Here is a 19942-nt window from a genome sequence, read left to right as displayed (position 1 = left end):
CCAAATAATCATTCCCCATGATTTCTGAAGGAGAGTGCTGACTGCCAAGCAACCATAATGGGTTCTTTTAATTAATTAACTTTTAGTTAAGGATGATTGAAAAGCCCTTTTAAAATAAGAAAACAGGTGGTTATTTTAAACCGAATCTCTGGCGTTTCCAGTTATAACCCATGGCTGGTGACTAACAATCCAGTGGGACGGACACATCTGATCGCTCAGTGGTTTCTTTTTCAAACTGCTCAAATATGCACGACATTTCTACAACATTGCAGTTGTGGCATAAATCACAGATTGGCAACACAGAGGAACACAGCATCTCTGCCATTAGTCCTGTGTGCCCGGCTTCTCTTACTCCACAGACAGGTTTCATAAACAGAAAGCAGTAAGAATTTACCAGGAGAAAAGCAGGGAAGATTGAGAGCATTTCTTTCAGTCGTCTTCCAGCTACTACATAAACTTGACCTAGAGCTCTTCCCAGCTAGAGAAATTCCCAATCCCGTGTAGAAAAAGAACGAGACCAGGGTAATGAGACAATTGGAAGTACTGCACAGCACTGCACTCAGCCGGTGGACAAAAGAAAATGGGGAATATTCTAGAACCAGCCAGCATTGTCAGGTGAGGGCAGCATCGCAAACCAGCCACAGGAGGACACGAGGCACTGCTTTGTGGCTCCAGGGACTCCTGACTGGTCCTCAGGGCTGGGCAAGCAGAGGAAGACCCATCCTCACAACAGCTTCTTCATGGCTAGGTTTCCTGTGGTGTTTGTTGTGCTGTCCTATGTCCAGATGGTGCCAAGTGATGTTCTCATGTCCATTTGGCTACTGAAATATTAATGTAATTTGTATGTCACAAACTTAATTGTGATCCTATGAGGGTGCTGAGGGGCTGGCACAGGGTGCCCAGAGAAGCTGTGGCTGCCCCATCCCTGGCAGTGTTCAAGGCCAGGTTGGACACAGGGGCTTGGAGCAAGCTGCTCTAGTGGAAGGTATTAAAGCCCCTCTCCAGGTTTCCTGCAGCCCCTTCAGGCACTGGAGCTGCTCTCAGGTCTCCCCTTCAGGAGCCTTCTCTTGTCCAGGCTGCCCCAGCCCAGCTCTCTCAGCCTGGCTCCAGAGCAGAGCTGCTCCAGCCCTCGCAGCATCTCCATGGCCTCCTCTGGCCTCTCTCCAACAGCTCCACGTCCCTCTGGTGCTGGGGACACCAGAAATTACAGCACATAGAATCATAGAATAGTTAGGGTTGGAAAGGACCTTAAGATCATCCAGTTCCAACCCCCCTGCCATGGCCAGGGACACCTCACACTAAACCATGGCACCCAAGGCTCTGTCCAACCTGGCCTTGAACACCACCAGGGATGGAGCATTCACAACCTCCCTGGGCAACCCATTCCAGTGCCTCACCACCCTCACAGGAAAGAATTTCCTCCTTATATCCAATCTAAACTTCCCCTGTTTCAGTTTTAACCCATTACCCCTTGTCCTATCACTACAGGACATCACTATAGGACATGGAACTGTCGGAACAAGTCCAGAGGAGGGTTATGAGGATGATCAGGGGACTGGAGCACCTCCCATATTAAGACAGGCTGAGAAAGTTGGGGCTGTTCAGCCTGGAGAAGAGAAGCTGCGTGGAGACCTCATAGCAGCCTTCCAGTATCTGAGGGGGGCCTATAGGGATGCTGGAGAGGGACTCTTCATTAGGGACTGGAGTGACAGGACAAGGGGTAACGGGTTCAATCTTAAACAGGGGAAGTTTAGATTGGATATAAGGAGGAAATTCTTTCCTGTTAGGGTGGTGAGGCACTGGAATGGGTTGCCCAGGGAGGTTGTGAATGCTGCACCTGTGGCAGTGTTCAAGGCCAGGCTGGACAGAGCCTTGGGTGAGATGGTTTAGTGTGAGGTGTCCCTGCCCATGGAAGGGGGTTGGAACTGGATGATCTTAAGGTCCTTTCCAGCCCTAACTATTCTATGATTCTACAGTCCCTAATGAAGAGTTCCTCCCCAGCATCCTTATAAGCCCCATTCAGATACTGGAAGGCTGCTATGAGGTCTAAATTCCAACAAAAAGGCAGTGAAGTTGCCACCTCACATACAGTGACTTTCATCAAGCTTTTGACTTGGAGAAGCCTTCTTTTTATGTATTAGAGCCAAGCTGCTCATCTGCTGGATGAAATTCTGTCTCCAGACAAGAAGCTGAATGAGCCACACGTCGCCCCCGGAGCACAGATGGGTATTCCCACTTGACAAGCAGATTAACACTGATCTGTCTGTGACTCCCCTCACCACTCCACTAACTGATGTTGGGAACAGCCAGCCACACACAGAGCAAGACAGCTTGTCCAAGTTACTAGGCAGTGTTATTTTCAAAAGGGAGAAGAATAACCATTTTTCACCAAAGAACAGCCATTATTTTCTTTCTGTATTTGTTAGTTTTGAGTGAGGAAGTCACAGCCAGCTCAAGTTAACAGCCTGATTTTCAGGTTCTCAGATACTGAAAAATTCTTTGTTTAAGATAAAGGTTTTGGGGGGACTGTGGAAACATTTGTATTGGCCACCAGTTTTCTATTAACTTAGCTTTTATATAATTCATAATTTCATTAAAGACAGGTTAAATACCTGTTGAGAGCTACTTCCAGTTGCACCCAAGGTGTGCGCTTACACCTTGCTGCACATGTGCTTCTGGCCCTAATGTGGTGTTCTATAATAACTGTGTTTTCCTTTGAAGAACATTAACAATGATTTAAACACCCAATTTCATAATATATCCTCAGTTACGTCACCTGTCTTCTATTCTATTTGTTTAGAGATACAATAGTTGAAGTCATTCAGTTAATACAAACTTGTGCAAACCCATAAAAAAAATCCCAGTGTGTTGAGATGACAGCAACTGTGGGCAAGCCCAGGCAGCAAGTGTGGCCAGGATGTGCATTGCCCACCCCAGGAGGGGACAAGTTCCAGTTCTTTTTGTTTGCACGCAAGTGTGACACTGGTACCATACATCATTCTAACACATGTGACAACCTCAGACTGAGATAATAATTATCACACCATAGTATGTTTTGGAAGAGACCTTAAAGCTCCTCCAGCTCCAACCCCTGCCACGGGCAGGGACCCCTTCCACTAGAGCAGCTTGCTCCAAGCCCCTGTGTCCAACCTGGCCTTGAACACTGCCAGGGATGGGGCAGCCACAGCTTCTCTGGGCACCCTGTGCCAGCGCCTCAGCACCCTCACAGGGAAGAGCTTCTGCCTAAGAGCTCATCTCAGTCTCCCCTCTGGCAGGTTAAAGCCATTCCCCTTGGCCTGTCCCTACATCCCTTGTCCCAAGCCCCTCTCCAGGTTTCCTGCAGCCCCTTCAGGCACTGGAGCTGCTCTAAGGTTTCCCCTTAAGGAGCCTTCTCTTCTCCAGGCTGAACCAGGGCGGTTCTGGGCTCAAGCTGACACTGAAGCTGGGTCATGGGGAGCTTCTTGGCAATCAACTACCCCAAGTCCTTCTCCTCAGCTCTGTTTTCAGTCCAGTCTCCCCCAGCCTGTGTTTGTGCTTGGGATTGCACAAGGACCCCCAGGGGCAGGATCCTGCACTTGGCCTTGTTGAACTCCGTGATGTTCATGTGTTGCCACCTCTCCAGCCTGTCCATGTCCCTCTGGATCCCATCCCTTCCCTCCAAGGTGTCGACTACACCACACATCTTGGTGTCATCAGCAAACTTGCTGAGGATGCTCGATGCCACTGTCTATGTCACCAACAAAGATGCTGAACAGTGCCTGTCCCAACACTGACCCCTGAGGAACACCTCTCCTCACTGGTCTCCCCTTGGAAACATTCTGTGATTGGAATTCCTACTGATTTTAATAGGTTATTTATGCATCCCATGAAAATATGCCATAATATTGCATCTCAGGTTCCCTAAAATAACCAAACTTAATGGTGCTGCAAAGAAGTTAATGGGCAGTATCTCCATTGCTGTATGCATTAATTGAGGTGTGCTCCCTGCTCCCATGCCGGGGAAGCAGTGGTGCCCAGAGAGCTCTCTGCAGGCCTCCCGAAGGGCTGCTGAGTCAGCAAAGTGACAGTGCATAGTTATTGACTGTTATTTTCCCATTCTATACAAGTCACATGAAGCATCCTCTCTCCAAGCCAATTCACGCAGGTGGGGTTTGGTTTCAGGCAGGCAGGGTACCACCTTCCCAGCCCAAATCTGCCCCGTGATTAATAGTTCTTTTTAGAATTACTGCGTGGTTCAACAGTTTGTATTTAATTATTTATCTGGTTTTATTTGCCAGAAAATGATGGCTTTGAGCCTGTAATAAACTCAAATGAACTACCCAGTTAATTTTCCAATGGTTCTGTGTGGCCACGAGGGTCACAAGAGTTCAAACAGCACGTTGGTGGTTTTCAACACCAAATGGCTTCTTCTGCCATTTTTATGCTGTGATCCCTGCAGCACCTTTATAATGAATCTAAAATAGATGGATAGAGCAAGGTAAGGATTAGAGCAAAATAAGGAACAGAGAAAAATAGATGAAACTCGTGAGTCAAGTGTGGCACTCCATAGCGCAGTTAGGACTTCCCAAAATGCTCATGTTTATGCTGAACAAGTGAATAGCTTTTTTCTTAGCATGAAGCTCTGTTTTATCAAAAAGCCCATCTACCACATTGTGTTGCAGATTTAAGGCAGATTTAAGACACAATGGCAATGCCATTATTGCTCCTAACGTAAAAGATGGGGCATTAGTTCTTGTGAGTTTGATAAGACTATGCATTGCTGCTTGTTGTACTTGGCTCTTTGATCCTGTTTGTTTTCTTACAAATTGGAGAAGTGATGAGAGCATATAACCTTAGCACAAAACCCTTCCTGCAATGAGCATCCAAGTGATCAGGTTCATTTTACAAACAAGAGTAAAGTGCTGTGATACGAGGATTGCATCCATTTGTCTGACTGGTTGCAGTGACTGGGCACAGCACTATGATCAGCACTCAGAAGTCAGAGGCACATCTATTGTGGCATTAACTTGAACTAAAACCAATATTTGCAAAGGTAAACTGTGTGTCACATGCAGATAAAAACAAAACCCCTGAAGAGTCAATGCCTATGCTCTAGACAGCCTTCATCCTCAACCCTCTTCAGGAGAAGTCTCCTGCTTAGTGCACTGGCACTTCACTTTTAAGTACTTTTAAGTAAGTAACATACACCACTGATGCCCTTAGAAGTGTCACTGTGGACACATAGAGCTCCATTTAAGCCCATTTAAGGAGTCACAAGAAGGACAAGGAGCTTTCCACATTCCCAAGGTCACTGCGATACATCATGTCTGGCCTTTCAGTCCTGACTGGTCTGCTGGAATGCCAGGGGACCATTAGAAAAATGGCAATATGATCTGGATAAGAGGTTCATCAATGGAAACAATGCACGGACAAGGAGTGTGGACTATATGAGAGGTGGCCATGTGCACAATGAGTGTTGTCGCATGCAGTCATATGAAGTTGCTCAGTATAATCTCACTCTTCTTTCTGCTAGCTCCCCTGTAAACACCTGAAAAAGTTAATTTAAGATGTTTTGTCCGTCTGGGCAGAATTACTTGCACTAGTCTTTTGTTGTAGTAAGTTCTTCTGGACAGGTACTGAATACCAGCCACTGGAAAGCAATCCAGAGCACCTAAGAGAGTAGGACAGGAGAAGTACTCTCTTCCCTTTTAAAATGCCACAGCAGAAGAATGCTGATATACTACCAGATTTCTGTATTTGATAAATATGTATGGTACTTTGTTATGTCAAAAATTTCCTTCTCATCTGTCAGTCCAACACAACAAAGAAGAATTTACTTGGAGCATTGTGTGCAGTTCTGGTGTCCTCAACATAAGGACATGGAGCTGTTGGAGCAAGCCCAGAGGAGGCCATGAGGATGATCAGGGGCTGGAGCAGCTCCCATGTGAAGACAGGCTGAGAAAGTTGGGGCTGTTCAGCCTGGAGAAGAGAAGGCTGCGTGGAGGCCTCAGAGCAGCTTCCATTATCTGAAGGGGAATATAAGGAAGATGGAGAGGGACTCTTCATCAGGGACTGTAGCAGTAGGACAAGGGATGATGGGTTCAGACTTAAACAGGGGAAGTTCAGGTTAGATATAAGGAAGAAGTTCTTCCCTGGGATGGTTGTGAGGCACTGGCACAGGTTGCTCAAAGAAGTGATAAATGCTCCATCCCCGGCAGTGTTCAAGGACAGGTTGGACAAAGCCTTTAGAATGACATGGTCTAGTGGAAGGTGCCCCTACCCATGGCAGGGGGTTGGAATGCTTAAGGTCCTCCCCAACCCAAACCAGTCTGTGATTCTGTGCTTCAATGATTCTATAATTTGGGCAGTACCATGGTGAAAAGGAGCTGCAGTTCCTGCCTGTAGTTTCTAAGAGAAAGCCAGAAAAGCTATTGACACTCCTAAGCTGCCTACACAAGAAGTCACTTAAGATCACAGACAACATGTTTCAGGACTGAGTCCTCGGTTCTTTCTCCTTCTCTTCTCTGACCACAGCAAAGAAACTGTGTATGAAACCCTTCTTTCTCATGACTCTGCTTAAGCAGTAGGCATCTTAGAAAGGATTTAGGAAGAATCTTTGAGACCTGTTAGTTACAACATACCTACAAAAAAGAAAAGCGACAGCTCTCACCTTGGGTACCAAGTTCCGAGGTTGGAAGCTCAGATTCAGTAGCCACAAAACAACTGAAAGCATTCATCCGGCGATATTATTTGTTTGAAAATTTAGAATAAAGAAAGTGTTAGGTAAACATTCAGGGTTAGGATTCAATAAGATTTGTAGAGTGACTGGTTTCTATTTAGTAGCAGATAGCTTAGAGGATAGCAGAGTTGAACTGTAATATCCTGAATTTCCAGGTAGGCTCTTAGCACACATGTTGTGGCAGAGCACATAACTAACCAAGGTCCCAATTCTGGTTTTATTGACCTGGCCAGCTATTGATCTAAATGAAGGTAGGACCAGTGTTTGATATAATCATTTCTCTACTTAACTGTAGATCTGCTCACTGTTCATATGCTTGAGGAAAGACCTACACTCAAATATGAGGTCTTTCCCCCAGATACATCTACACATTCCCAAAATTCTGAGAGGGAAATACTATTTTTTATTTTAAATATGAAAAATAAACCAAACACGACACAATTCTGTCCATTTCTCATCCTGTATAACATAATTATCAAGATTCTAAGGCCAGATTTTAACTGGAGGAGAAGGGATGAGTATCAAATCCGTTAGCAGCTAGGAATCAGCATCTTGTGGTTAGAACTTAGAGTACACTTTTGGTTTTACTTCCTTAGTAGGGATTTTTCGTATCTATTATAGTTATCTTGATATCTGTTTTCAAGATATACTGTCAACTGATTGTATAGTCAAGTAAGTTTGCAAAATGATGTATGTGATAGCCAAAATCACTAAGCTCCACCAAGTGGCATAAGATAGAAGGTGTTACCATAATGTCTGTGCATTGGAATGGTTTCAAGGGTGACTATGATCCCCCTTTAGCCTGCCATAATTAAGTGTGCAGCTACTTTTGTTCTCCTACATGGAAGATGAGTAGGACATTGGGGAAAAGATGCCCTGCAATGTCATTATTATTCACATAACATTCAGCTTGTGATCCTGCAGTTTATTCATCCATCCCGCTGGTTATGAGGTTAATTGTGCAAGTGTCACGCTCCTGTGTTACTATCTGCAGAATCAGTGCCTCTATGAAGGTACACATCTGGGGCACGAACATCTGGTGTTTCTCATTTCTATCCTGACAGTGTATCAGGCAGGACGTGCACGGTAAACAGATATGGCTCCTACCCTGAAAGGTTTCCAGCCATTAAACTGACCCATATTGTTTTAGGAAAGCACTAGGAAAAGTAGACTATGTGCAAAAGAATCTAACAAAGACAACGATGTGATGCAAGTGTTATCTGGCAGTGTCGATCCTCAAGGGAGGAACAGTTTCTGAAGCCCTACTCCATCCCACAGGCCCAGATTGCCTTTTCCACTCCGGTTTTACTAGACAGGTGTTAAGTTATGATTAGGTTGAGTCCAAAAGCTTGTCTGCTTTTTCCAGCTTTATCAGCTGATGTGATAAAGGCTATCATCTTCTTCCAGGAAAAAAACCCCACCACCTTCATTGCACAGGACTCCAAGGATGCTACTTTTAGGTTCATTTAACAACATGTTTAGTGTCAATCCTGACACAGTGTTTTCCCCTCTCAGTGACTTGTTCAGAATTGCAGTGCTTCCCCAGCACAGAATTTCCTCTCTTCTGGAGGTGTCACACAGAAGGGCAGATCTCTCTGTTCGCATTGCTACACATGAATAGATTGAGGCTGAATATACCATGGGAAAGCTCCTGATACCCTGGAACATGTCACATAGTGATATTAATAAGAAAAGACTGTTAAAACTACTCGTAATACTTTTATCAGTTGTGCTTGGCGAGGGGAGAGGAATGACTTTTTAATCTTTTTGAGGGGCCCATTCCATGTTCTATAACATGCTTCACATTCTGAATTTAGCATGGCAAATAAGTCAGGTAGACCGTCAGTGTGCTCTCGGAGAAGGAAAGCAGTAACTGCAGTTTACGGTGCCGTTCCCCAGGTGATTAGATCAGTGTGATGGAGAGCATGGTAATAGCAAGAGGGAGGTGCTGAGCTGCCACTGTAGCTGTCAGGCGCCTCAGGATGCTGGTTTATAACCACATCAGTCAGGGACTGTTGGGATGTCAGCTACACTTAAGCCAGGCTGGGAAAGGAAGGAAAAACTCGGGGGGTGGAGCGGGGCGGGTGAGAAGAAAGCAACCAAAAACCAAACAAGCAAAGAAAAGAGAATGAACAATGCAGAGCAAAGCACATGCCCAAATAGGTAATGCCATCAAAAAATATCTGGGTTAGGAATGACTAGAACCAGACGTGGATGTCTCATTTGAGCAGAGAACCCCACAGATAGCCCCATTCTTTTCTGAACATTTCTCTGTGCAGGAAGCAGGTCTTTAACATCAATAAATATATTAGAAACCACTTTCAAAAGCTTTGATGCTTGGGGATTTTTAAAGGAGTTTATATGCGTTATTGAGGTTTGTATAGAGGATGAGAAAACTGAAAGCCAGAAAGCCTGTGGATGACAATGGGATAGCCTGAAGGAATGTCATTAATTGTCCCCACCCCTGGATGGCATTCTGTTGAATCTTATCATAAACCTAAGTTATCTGCTGGTTTAGGCTAGCTAAACCTTTTCCCAGCCATATTTCAATTCTCATGCCATATAACTTCTTTTCAAACAAAACATGGTTATCTCTGTTTAGCGGTCTCATATTAGACCAGAACAACTGAAGTTCAGTTAAACTCTAATGTAGAGTTTAAGCTGTCTGAACATAGTGTAGATTTTAATATTTGCCCAAGACAATTCAAGATATTTCTTCCTGTCACTTTTTACTTGTTTAAGTAGTGTCAGAACTGACATTAAAAGAACTTCCCGTGCACAGAGGAAAAGCTATTACTATGCTCCCAGGGTTTAAAGATGAATGCCTTTTAATGTAAAAGTTTCCTAGCAACATGTTTTCTTAGCCTGGAAAGTATTCCAAAACTGGTGGTGCTTTCAGTACTGTATCTATCCCTCTGTTTGAACTAATTGCAATACTCTGTTGTCATCCTTGCCTTCACAAGCCATAGTATCACAGAACACTAATGTTCTTTCCCTAGGTTCAGCTTCTCACTGTCTCCCACTTCAGTTTTACACATGAAAATATCTACCCACCCTTGTCGAGTAATGTGTATTTTCTGCCTTTCTCCATCATTCTGTGGAAGCATCTCATTTTTTCTCACTGAATATCAGTCTCCTGAATGTTTCTGGATCTCACATTACTTAGACTACACACTCTCCAAACTCAGGAGCTATTTTATCTGTATTTGCACAGCTGTGGACAGCCTAAGGATGCTTCTGGGCCAGCACCGTCACTCACCCACCTGCAGCACCGTGCTTTCCGGTGGTGTTTGTGGCCATAGAGGAAGAGCATAGAGCAAAAGCACCTTCCACGACAGAAGCTACATCCCCCACAGAGAGAAGTAAACACAGAAAAAATAATATTGAACCAGATTTTTAATATGCTTGGGAAAGCAGAAAAGGAGAAGGGGATGAGACCAACAGAATTTCCTGGGTGCAGTTTCCTTATAACTATGACATGGCAGAGAAATTGGCTATGGCCAAAGTCCAGCCAAAAAGAAAAAAGGTAGTGGCTACACATTTGTTTTTCACTCTTTAGCCACCCTGTGACAGAGCAAACATATGTGAGAGCATCTTGTGTTGTTGTGACACCTTGTCCCCATGCATTATCTGGTAGCTCCTTTGAAAGGGGATCATGAAGGAAAGGGTTGTGGCAGGTCACTGAGTCTTGAGCAACATCTCCTGATGCATGGATATGGATACCCAGAGCTGTGACAAACGGCTCTTCTCCTTCCTGGTTGCAGCCCCGACCAGGCCACCACACTCTCCATTCCAAGCCATGCCCTGTCATGAGTAGAGGGCTTTCTAAATGCTGAGGGAAACAACAAGGGAAGGCACAGGGAGGGAGATGTGATTCTGGGGAATTGGTTAAGGTGGAGAAGAGAAAAAATACCACCCCTGACCGTTTCTGGGAGCAATCAGGCCCAGGTGCCGGCACTGTGAAATGCAGACAGACAACTGTCTCCCTGGCAACCTGGAAGAAGATGGAGAGAAACACAGCACGCACCAATGCTCCACCGCAGCGGGGGGATGCAGCCCCGAGAGATGCTCAGCGATCACATGGAGAACTTACACAGCCTGAGAAAGAGGGGACTGTGCCTCACACGTGTGGATGCAGCTCGTCCTAAGCAGCTGGAGGGTGGGTGTGTGGAGCTCGGGATGGAAGCCCGGGCTTCACTGGCTTCCACAGCTCCCAGGAATACTTGAGGAGGTGGGGCATTAAGAACTGTACAATGTGCAAAGGCCAAATAATCCGGATCCCAGGGGGAAATTAACTTGCTCTCAGCACTTGCTTGGGTTCAGAGGAGCACAGCGGTGGGTTCTGCCAAGCCAGTCTTTTCCATCAGTTGCTTATATGGGAAGAAATACCAGAAAATTTTGCAACTTGCTCTTTGCTTGGGTCTAATCCCATTTAATAGCTGTGAAAAACCTCTAACTACAAGGTGAAACCAGGAGGCAGACTGCTGGCAAGCACTCTGCAGGGCAGTGTACAGGATGGTATATGAGCTCTTTTAGGATCCCTTTCTCACTTATTTACTGTGAAAACATACTCGTGCAGTGGAAAAACAAAGTTTCACAAAAGCAGCTGAGATGGTGCACTGTCAGTGGTTTGTAATACGGTATTTGCTTTAATATGTATCTCATGAGAAGGCCACAAGACTGAGTTATAGATGCTCTAGAGAACATTACTCTCAATTTACTCAGCTATTTCCCTAGTTGAGAAATTAACTTGTAATGTCTCAGAGGCACAGGCAGGTTTGTGCTGGAGGGGACCTTAAAGCTCCTCCAGCTCCAACCCCTGCCACGGGCAGGGACCCCTTCCACTAGAGCAGCTTGCTCCAAGCCCCTGTGTCCAACCTGGCCTTGAACACTGCCAGGGATGGGGCAGCCTCAACACCCTCACAGGGAAGAATATGTCACAGAGTATGTCTCAATTCCTTAATTTCAACAGAAGAACTGCAGTAGTCCATTCCATTAAATGGAGGTTAATTCTACTCTGGAGCCTGCTGGATGCTGCAGGGAGTGCCAGGCTGCACTTGCCACACATAGCCCCCACCGGAGGCTGAGCAGGCTTTGAAGCTGCCTTCAGACAGGTAGGAAACCTTCTCTGGCTTTGTCTACTAACCAAACAGTCCAATGCTATAGGAGCTATAAACCAGATGGAATGTACTCTACATATTCAGCTGCTTTCATTAGCAACCCCTGTGATCATCCTCATCCGTGTATTTATGGTACTTCATTGCGGAGGAGTCAGAATTGCCTAGAAAAATTCCAACACACAGAGAGAAGATACATGAATCCGCTCCAGCTGTTGGGAGAATTCATGTGCCTACATGAGAAAGGGGATTTCTTCCATTGGCTAATAAGGATTCAAGTGCTTTTTCTTTGATTTAGACAAATGTGAAGCACAGGTAACACTAGAGGAAGGGTCCTCCTGGTGCAGTTGTGGGTAGCGGAGGAAAGGAAGGCAGTTCATTTCCCTTTGACCCCTGAAATCAACCCACAGCCACCAGGATTTGTGAGCCAGTGGCTTTCTGAACACAAATTCCTTGATGTTGAATGTTACCAACCCAGCAGCATTCTCACAAGAGACAGATTTGGACTTGGCAAAGAGGAGGCATAACTAGGATTCCTCTGCTGAATGTCAGGGGTGTCTCACCCTCTCCATTTCTCTCCCAGGGGACTGGGCTGCAAAAGCACTCCTGGAGATTCTATATTTTTCTTGATTCTGTTAATTCTGGGATAAACCGGATATTTTTGGTTCTTGGTATGGGAGGAAAATACTCAGATAACTTTTACAGTGATAACTGCCGTACACACAGCCAAAGCTTAAGCCATACGTTTTCATTTGGTTTACAGAGCACAAATTTCACACTCTCCTCTCTCTTCATCAGCTTCTACATCTTTATTTATAGATACTTTCCTCCTAGAGTAGCCTTAGCCCTAACCCGGCTTCTGCACTGCTACCTGCCACTTATTGATCATATCATCACTCTTTTTGTTCCAGTGATCCTCAGAAACAACCCCAAAATGACTGCTACTAAATGCATTTATTTATGCCTGGAAACAAAACACTAATCAGAGAGGTATGAAGACTAAACATTGTGCCTGGGGCAATGTTCTACTTCAGCTGAGCAATTTAGGGGTCTCAATCATTTTTCTCATTGTTTGGAATACTCCAAGTCATATGGTTAAATAACTTGGGTAAAGCAAATCTAAAAGCCATTATTTCTAAATTTAAATTCTCTGCAACAAAGTTTAGTTTGGTGCAGATTTTTAAGTAGCTTTTCCAGGAAGCCAAGAGATGTGGCAGAAATGACTGGAACCAATTATTGCCAACTGTCTCCATAAACTCAAGACAAGTACACTGGAGAACAGTGTTTGCAGGTATTTTATGCTTTTCAGTTCTGAGATTAAGATAGTAAGAAATGCCTATTAAACATATATTGGTGAGACACTGAATTTGTCATGGTTAATTTAGTTATACCTCGCCAGGACCATGGTTTTGAAACCTGATTGACTCTGACTTTCTGTAGTCAAATGATTTGGGACGTTTTGAATCATGCTATTCTCAGAATCCCGCAGAAGGAAAAGTCTATTTTTCCAAAATAAAACCCTGCCATTTTCACCCTGGACTCAAGTGCTTTGATATTAAGATGACAGGCATCTTCTCTAGATTCTATTTCCACATGCAATTTTCACCCAGCAAGAAGCCTTCAGGCTTTAGATTAGATCAGACAACAATATGATTAGAAATACAGAAGGATATAAACCGTGCCATTTCTGATTACACATTTCCCAGTACAAGCTGAGAGGCACTCTTTCAGCACTACTTGCCATACTCTTTACATATGATATCACAAAATCAATCAAAAGAATGTGTACCCCAAAATCAATCAAGAGCATGTGCCTCTCCTCATTCATCTTCATGCTGTGTCACACCCAGTAGTAATTTGCTTCATGACAGACAGCACATCAAAAGAATTAAGCATTGTGAGACCATACCTTTAATCCCAACCTGTGATTTTACATGGTTGGTCCTGTGGGTACTGCACTATCTTTGCCAGTATATGATGCCTGCAGTTGAGCAAAGCAAACCTTCTACACCTGACAAGGTACAGTCTACAAGCACACGTGTGGGAAAATTAGAGGCTAATATGGTGTAGATAGCTCATGGTACAGGGTCATTTTTTCCCTTTGATTGAAGTACACATGTTCTCGACTACTTGGTTACTTTGCACATGTTCTGCAAAAGTTAACTCTGAGTGTTCCAGTTTCTGGCCTGTGCCACATACAAAACAAGCACATGAAAAGTACCCCCAGTCCAGGAGTGCTGCTCTGCTTGTCTCATTGATGCCACTGTAATGCAAGAGCTAGAAGAAAATGGATCCTATTATACTCTAGGCTCACATTCCTTTTCTACTTATTTAAGTGTGTATCTGCGCTATTTCATTCAGACAGGTGTAAAAGAATTCCTTCATAAGCTTTAACTTCATAAATACGTAATTGCCTGTTATCATACATGCTGTTAGTTCTCTGCTCTGCATCCACCAGCTGGATTTCAGCTGCGCACACAGTGCTATCAATAATGAACCTTCAAGATTCTGCTATCACCTGGTTCTTCTCCAGTGAACCACAGGGTGACCTGAGAGCCAGAGCTCCGAGCTCCCCAGGCCAGCCCCCAGCAGCAGAGCGAGGTGTTTCCAGGCTCTTTGCAGCCTCTCCCTGGCACAGAGTCCTTGTAACTGGTTTTTCCCAGGGGCAGAAACCATCCGCAGCAGCCTCCAGGCTGCTTCAGCTCTGGATGCTTAGAGTCACCTTCATGCTACCAAGCACAGAGGGTGAGAGAGACTGAGAGATCTCTGCCAATTCTTCCTTCCTATTTGATACTGCTCTCACATAATAGAAAAGCTGTGCTGAAAGTCTGAAGTGTATCTTTCTGATAGGAACGAAACTTCATCTGAACTTCCTGATCCTGATTTCTTTTCTTTTTGGTAGAGATTCTTGTTCTTTCTTAGGTTCACATCTTAAGACTCCATTTTTTATTACTTGTACTCTGTGGTGCTCTATAAAACACCCGTGGTGAACTTGAGGAGTTCACTTGAGGAGGCCCAGCAACGCCTATATTCATAATTTCTCATTTTCTGTATAATTTTACATGATGTCATTAGAAATCGTGTTGGAACAGCTCTTCAGTGTTGTTTCTGCTCCCTTCAAATTAATGAATCAATGGCAAAACACTCGGAAGCTTCAGTGGGAATCGAGCTGAGCACTGCCATCGCAACACGGCTGCTCTGATTCCTAAGCTTCTTGCTGTAGCAGCATGAGAAACCATTTTGCTCATTTCAGCAGTCTTCATTTTTCATTAATAGTGCTTTTTTTCTTTCCCCCAGAGCTGTAAGCTGTAAACAGCAAAAAGAACAAGAATAGGCAGGCAGGCAAATGACAGAATATTAAAAAGGTCGTAAGTAGTACACAACACCACAATAATTGAATGGCTGTATAGAGAGTGGAACTCCAATAGCAGCCTCCCAACTCCAAGCTAATATCGTCATGCAAAATTGGCACAGAATGTTTAATTCAAGTAACAGTGACACTGAAAATTAGATTTCTTTTCCAGATGTCAGCTAAATTATGTGAGCATTTTCATCCTTTCACTGGAGGTCTTAATGGTTTTCTTTACATGAGAATGAAGTAGAATTAAAAAAAGCCTCAGTTTTTCACTTTGACCTTCCACATCCATTTCATATGAGCTTCTCTTTAAAGGCTGCCATGCAGCCTCTGTGAAGCTCAGTAGATGATGTCCACCCCCCTCAAGTATGAGATTCATCTCCACACTGGTACAGAGTCAAGGCACACTAAGCATGAGTGCAACCCCAGGGAAAGTGTGCAAGAGGGAGACATATAGGATGATAGAACCATGGCTTGTGAGCCCATCATCCAGGGAGATGCTAAACCAAGCTGCTGAGTCACATTTCAAAGGATGTGCACAGTATTTTCTGCTCCTGAACACTGGAATGGTTTAGGCATTTAAGACAAAGTCATTGATTTTTAACATTCTCCTCCTGAAAAGGTTGCCAGCTCTGCAAAAGCTTCAAAATCTGTGCTATTTCCAAAACCATGAGAATTGGTTTACTTCTAGGATTTTCACAGTAAAATGATATATAACCTTTCAGGGCTTCTGGTAGAACACTGTGGATAGGGAGAAATCTGTGTTGCTACTGGAGACCAAAGTGAGGAAGGGACAATGTTTATTGACAACACGCTGTAAACACAGCCCTCAGCTATAACAATGTCATTGCCTGAAAATCACCTTCTTAACTGGGCAAAGCATATTTGTATTAGGCAGAGAAATTTGAGTTAGGCAGGGAAAAGGAATGCTGTGTGGCCCTCACAATGCAGTGCCCAAGCAGCAGGTTTTCAAAGCTCAGGAAATTGTGAGCACATCACTGGAAATTAATGAGGGGCTGGTGTAGTTCTGTGCATACTGAAAAGGTTAATCTGCAATTTTCATTACGTTGATGTGTAATAAACTGTAAACAGGGTGATAATTTCTAGAGGGTGAATGTGCTGCCCTGTGACAGACTGGAGCTAAGGGTGGCTCAGCACTTCACCAGGGCAGTCACCCAAGTCTAGCTTCCTCCAGGCTGATCCTCTTTGCTACTGAGGAAGACCCTTCTTGGCCAACCACTTAAACTACTTCACACCTAGTGATGTTTAGAATATACAGCCTAAACTGGCACAAGCACTAATTTCTAAAGGAGATAAAGATTAAATCCTGGCACCTCCACACAAAATACTGTGGGAAACACTAATGGATTTGAATGAGGACACCTAGTTTCCATCTGTTCTTTAACTGCTGCTTTAGGAGGCTTTATAGCTTCATATATATCGTGAGCAGAATAATAATAATAATAATATAAATAATGATAAATAATAAAAAATAAATAATAATAACTTCTGCCATTCCTATTTATGAATGGCTTTTCAGTAACTTACTTACACTTTATAAAGGTTCACCTTCATTTTCAAATAGGGTTATTTAGTATTATCATTGCTTCTTAGATACTGCTGTAGACAAGGGTATAGTGCAGAAACCCCAAAGATGATCTTATAAGTAGTAAAAAAAAAAAATAGTTAAAATATGCAGCTTTCAGGTCATGCACCAGATAGGCACTGTAATGACTTTTGGACAGCTTTTGACAACAAGGAACAGAACATTCTTTACTGAATCCCATTACAAATTTGAACCACCTTGAAGAATGAAATACTTTTTACAAATTTGCAGTTGTACAGATGGATTTCCAAAGGTTTGGGGTTGGGTTGTTTTTTTTTCCCTTTTCCCCAGAGTTTGTAGGAAATATTTGCTAAAAATTAAATGAAAACAGTTATAAAATATTCTTTCATTTTTTAACTTTAAAGCAAAATCTTCAGTCCTCCCCTTTGCCTAATACCCAGTTACAGTTGGATATTTCACTATTTCCCTTTGTGAGGCAGAATTGTTCTATATCAGGCAGTAAAATAATAGCTCAGCAGGGAGTTTTTCAAGCTCTTTCTTTTAAGCATTTATATTTTCTAAAATATTCTAGTTTTACCGATAGACTCCAACTTCAGTAAGTAACTGAAACTGTATCTGTGTTCAGTAGATTGGACATCCCTGGTCTGAACCACAGGGGAATAAAAATATACCTTTATCCTCTGCACTGAAACCCTGATGGCTGAAGTCAGCACTTCCTGTTGATTTTGCAGTTATTTACAGCAGGATTAACTATTCAGTTCCAAATTCTGCTATTGGGTCCAGGTGCATTTGGTTTGATTACTGAACTATAGAAGCATCAGAAAAATGAATGATCATTTTCCACTGTGACCTTTGAAATGTATCCGGTTGTCCTTAAGATATTTATACCAATTATATAAAGGAATTAATGGAGTAGACAACATCAAGGACTACATTGCAGAGAGGAAATCACCTCTGCTTGAAAATGTGTTTTCCCAGCATGCCCAATGTACTAGTTTTGCTAGAAGACAGTGAAAACAACTGAGCACTCTTCCTTCTTCCCCTCAGCTCTCTCCTATGGGGATCAGTAGCTTGAAATAAAGGGGCTGAGCTGAGCTCAGCTGGGCTGAGCTTGCCAAGCTGTTATGCCCATCACTGTGCAGCCTGAGGGTGTACAGGGCTGTACACATCTGTACAGAATGACTCCCTTTCCCAGCCTCCCCTTTGAAACCTGCTGCTGGGAAAAAGGCAGCAAAGCCAAGCTGGAAGTATCCCTGGAAGTTTTCTTTCCTACAAGGAGCACTCAGCAGAGCTGGATTTGCTAAACTGGGGAGTGAGCATGAGCTTTTCAGAGGAATGTCATGATGCTTTGCAAGACTTCTACTGTTACCATAAAACAAAAGCACCGTCAGGTCCTGTCCTGATAAGAGGGATACAAACAGTTACAGCACATAAACCACCTCCTTCCCAAACACTGCAACACTCCACTGTAGGGACTCCTAGAACTGGAAGAGCAGCTGAGGTGCTGAGCAACGGCATGCTGGGAATGCCATGGAGAAGGACAGTGCCAGTGCCAGCAAAGCTGTAACACAGCGTCTCTCTAACGTGGGGTAGCAGAAGATCAGAGGCAGCAATGCTCTAGTGTAACACAGATGCCCTAAAGGCACTCAGTCTGCTTTTACCAACATCCTCTGAAGGCTCTGCCAGCATTCTGGGGGGTGGTTGTGCAATAACAGCCTTTGGTTTAGCGAGGAACAATGCACAGCTACCTGCTCAGGGAGAGACCGGACTGCAGATGCTGCTCCCACCACACAGGACATGAGAGAGCAGCAAAGGCAGTGATCTTTTGCAAGCATATGGCTCTATTTAATGCCTCTTGCAACAAGTTAAAATAGCTCTATTCGTTTTTCTTTTGTCATAACTGTTTCTTCACTCTCAAGATGGAGCAGAAGAGTATCTTCTCACTTGATTAATGCCCCTCTAGCAAATGAATTTTAAATAGACATAAAGCAAGCGTTGCTGAAGTGTAGAGGGCTCGAGCCTGTCTACCACATTTGGTTTCATAATCATGAACATACTGCTTTCCAAAATTTAGCCCTCCTCTTTTCCATTCTTTTGACGCAAAAATAGGCCCATGTTAGATTCTTTCATAACCACCATATGGTGCCTGGAAAACCTTTCATACATTTGCAGTTCCCCAGGGCCTGCTCTAGATTTAAGAAATAGATTTCTAAGGATGACACTAGTTTATGCCAGCTCAAACACTTTTTAGAGGTGGTGATTTTTACCTCTTTTCTAGTGCTCAGTGTATTTGTCCAGAAAACAGGGAGCATCTCAAGACAAGTGAAACTGTCTATTGCCATTTTGATACATTGGATTTTATGCCTTTTGTTTTAATATGCTTGCTTTTGCAATAAAAGTACATGGGAGTGCAAGATTTCTCTTTAGTTCTCTAAGCACATCCATTACATCCCCTTTGCCCATAGTCTCCCTGCCTACCATTTTTCTGGCTTATCTCTTACCTACTTTTCTCAGTAGCTTTTATTTCAAAACTCCTTTTGCAAACAGAATCAAAGGTTCAGGTGAAATTGCAACATGGACTGCAAATATCACACGATTACATTTGCAGTAGCATTTCTCTAGATCATTATCCATCTTCTCACATTTTATGAGACGGCCACAGTGACATTCTGATCAGCTTCCTTTAATTTCATCCTGGCAAGGTTTATAGGTGCTTCAAGTTTCTTTTCCATTGTGTTTCTTCAACCCTGAATTATGCCTGCATTGTGGTGAGGCTAGCTCAGCTTATCTGAAATCTTCAGGTTTTATCCCTTAAACTGAATTTCTTCTTAAAATTAGTGCTGAGACATTCACATCCTTGTCCTCTTTGTTTTAGTGGCTTCTATAATTTTTTCCGTTCCAGAGATGAGGATAATTAGGAACCAACCTGAAAAGACTTTTTAGTTTGGGAGCATACTACTGTTGCTAGAATGAATATTCCTCTTCTTCTGGAGGCATTTTAAAACAGCTGGAGGTAGATGAATTGATCTGAAAAAAAGCCAGTAACAACTAAACTTCCCTACTGGAAAGACCAAAGGTGAAATCTGAAGTTCGAGAAGTTCATTCGTTCCTTCCCGTTCTTTCTGAGCGTTCCTTGTTCTGACTGGTTTTGAGTCCACAAATGGAAGCAGAAATCCTCCACAGTA

This window comes from Pezoporus occidentalis, unplaced genomic scaffold (assembly GCF_034315485.1).
Source record: "Pezoporus occidentalis ecotype Australia unplaced genomic scaffold, CSIRO_AGI_Poc_V1 ctg212, whole genome shotgun sequence".
In the NCBI taxonomy this organism is placed as follows: Eukaryota; Metazoa; Chordata; class Aves; order Psittaciformes; family Psittacidae; genus Pezoporus; species Pezoporus occidentalis.
This window is presented reverse-complemented; position numbering follows the sequence as displayed.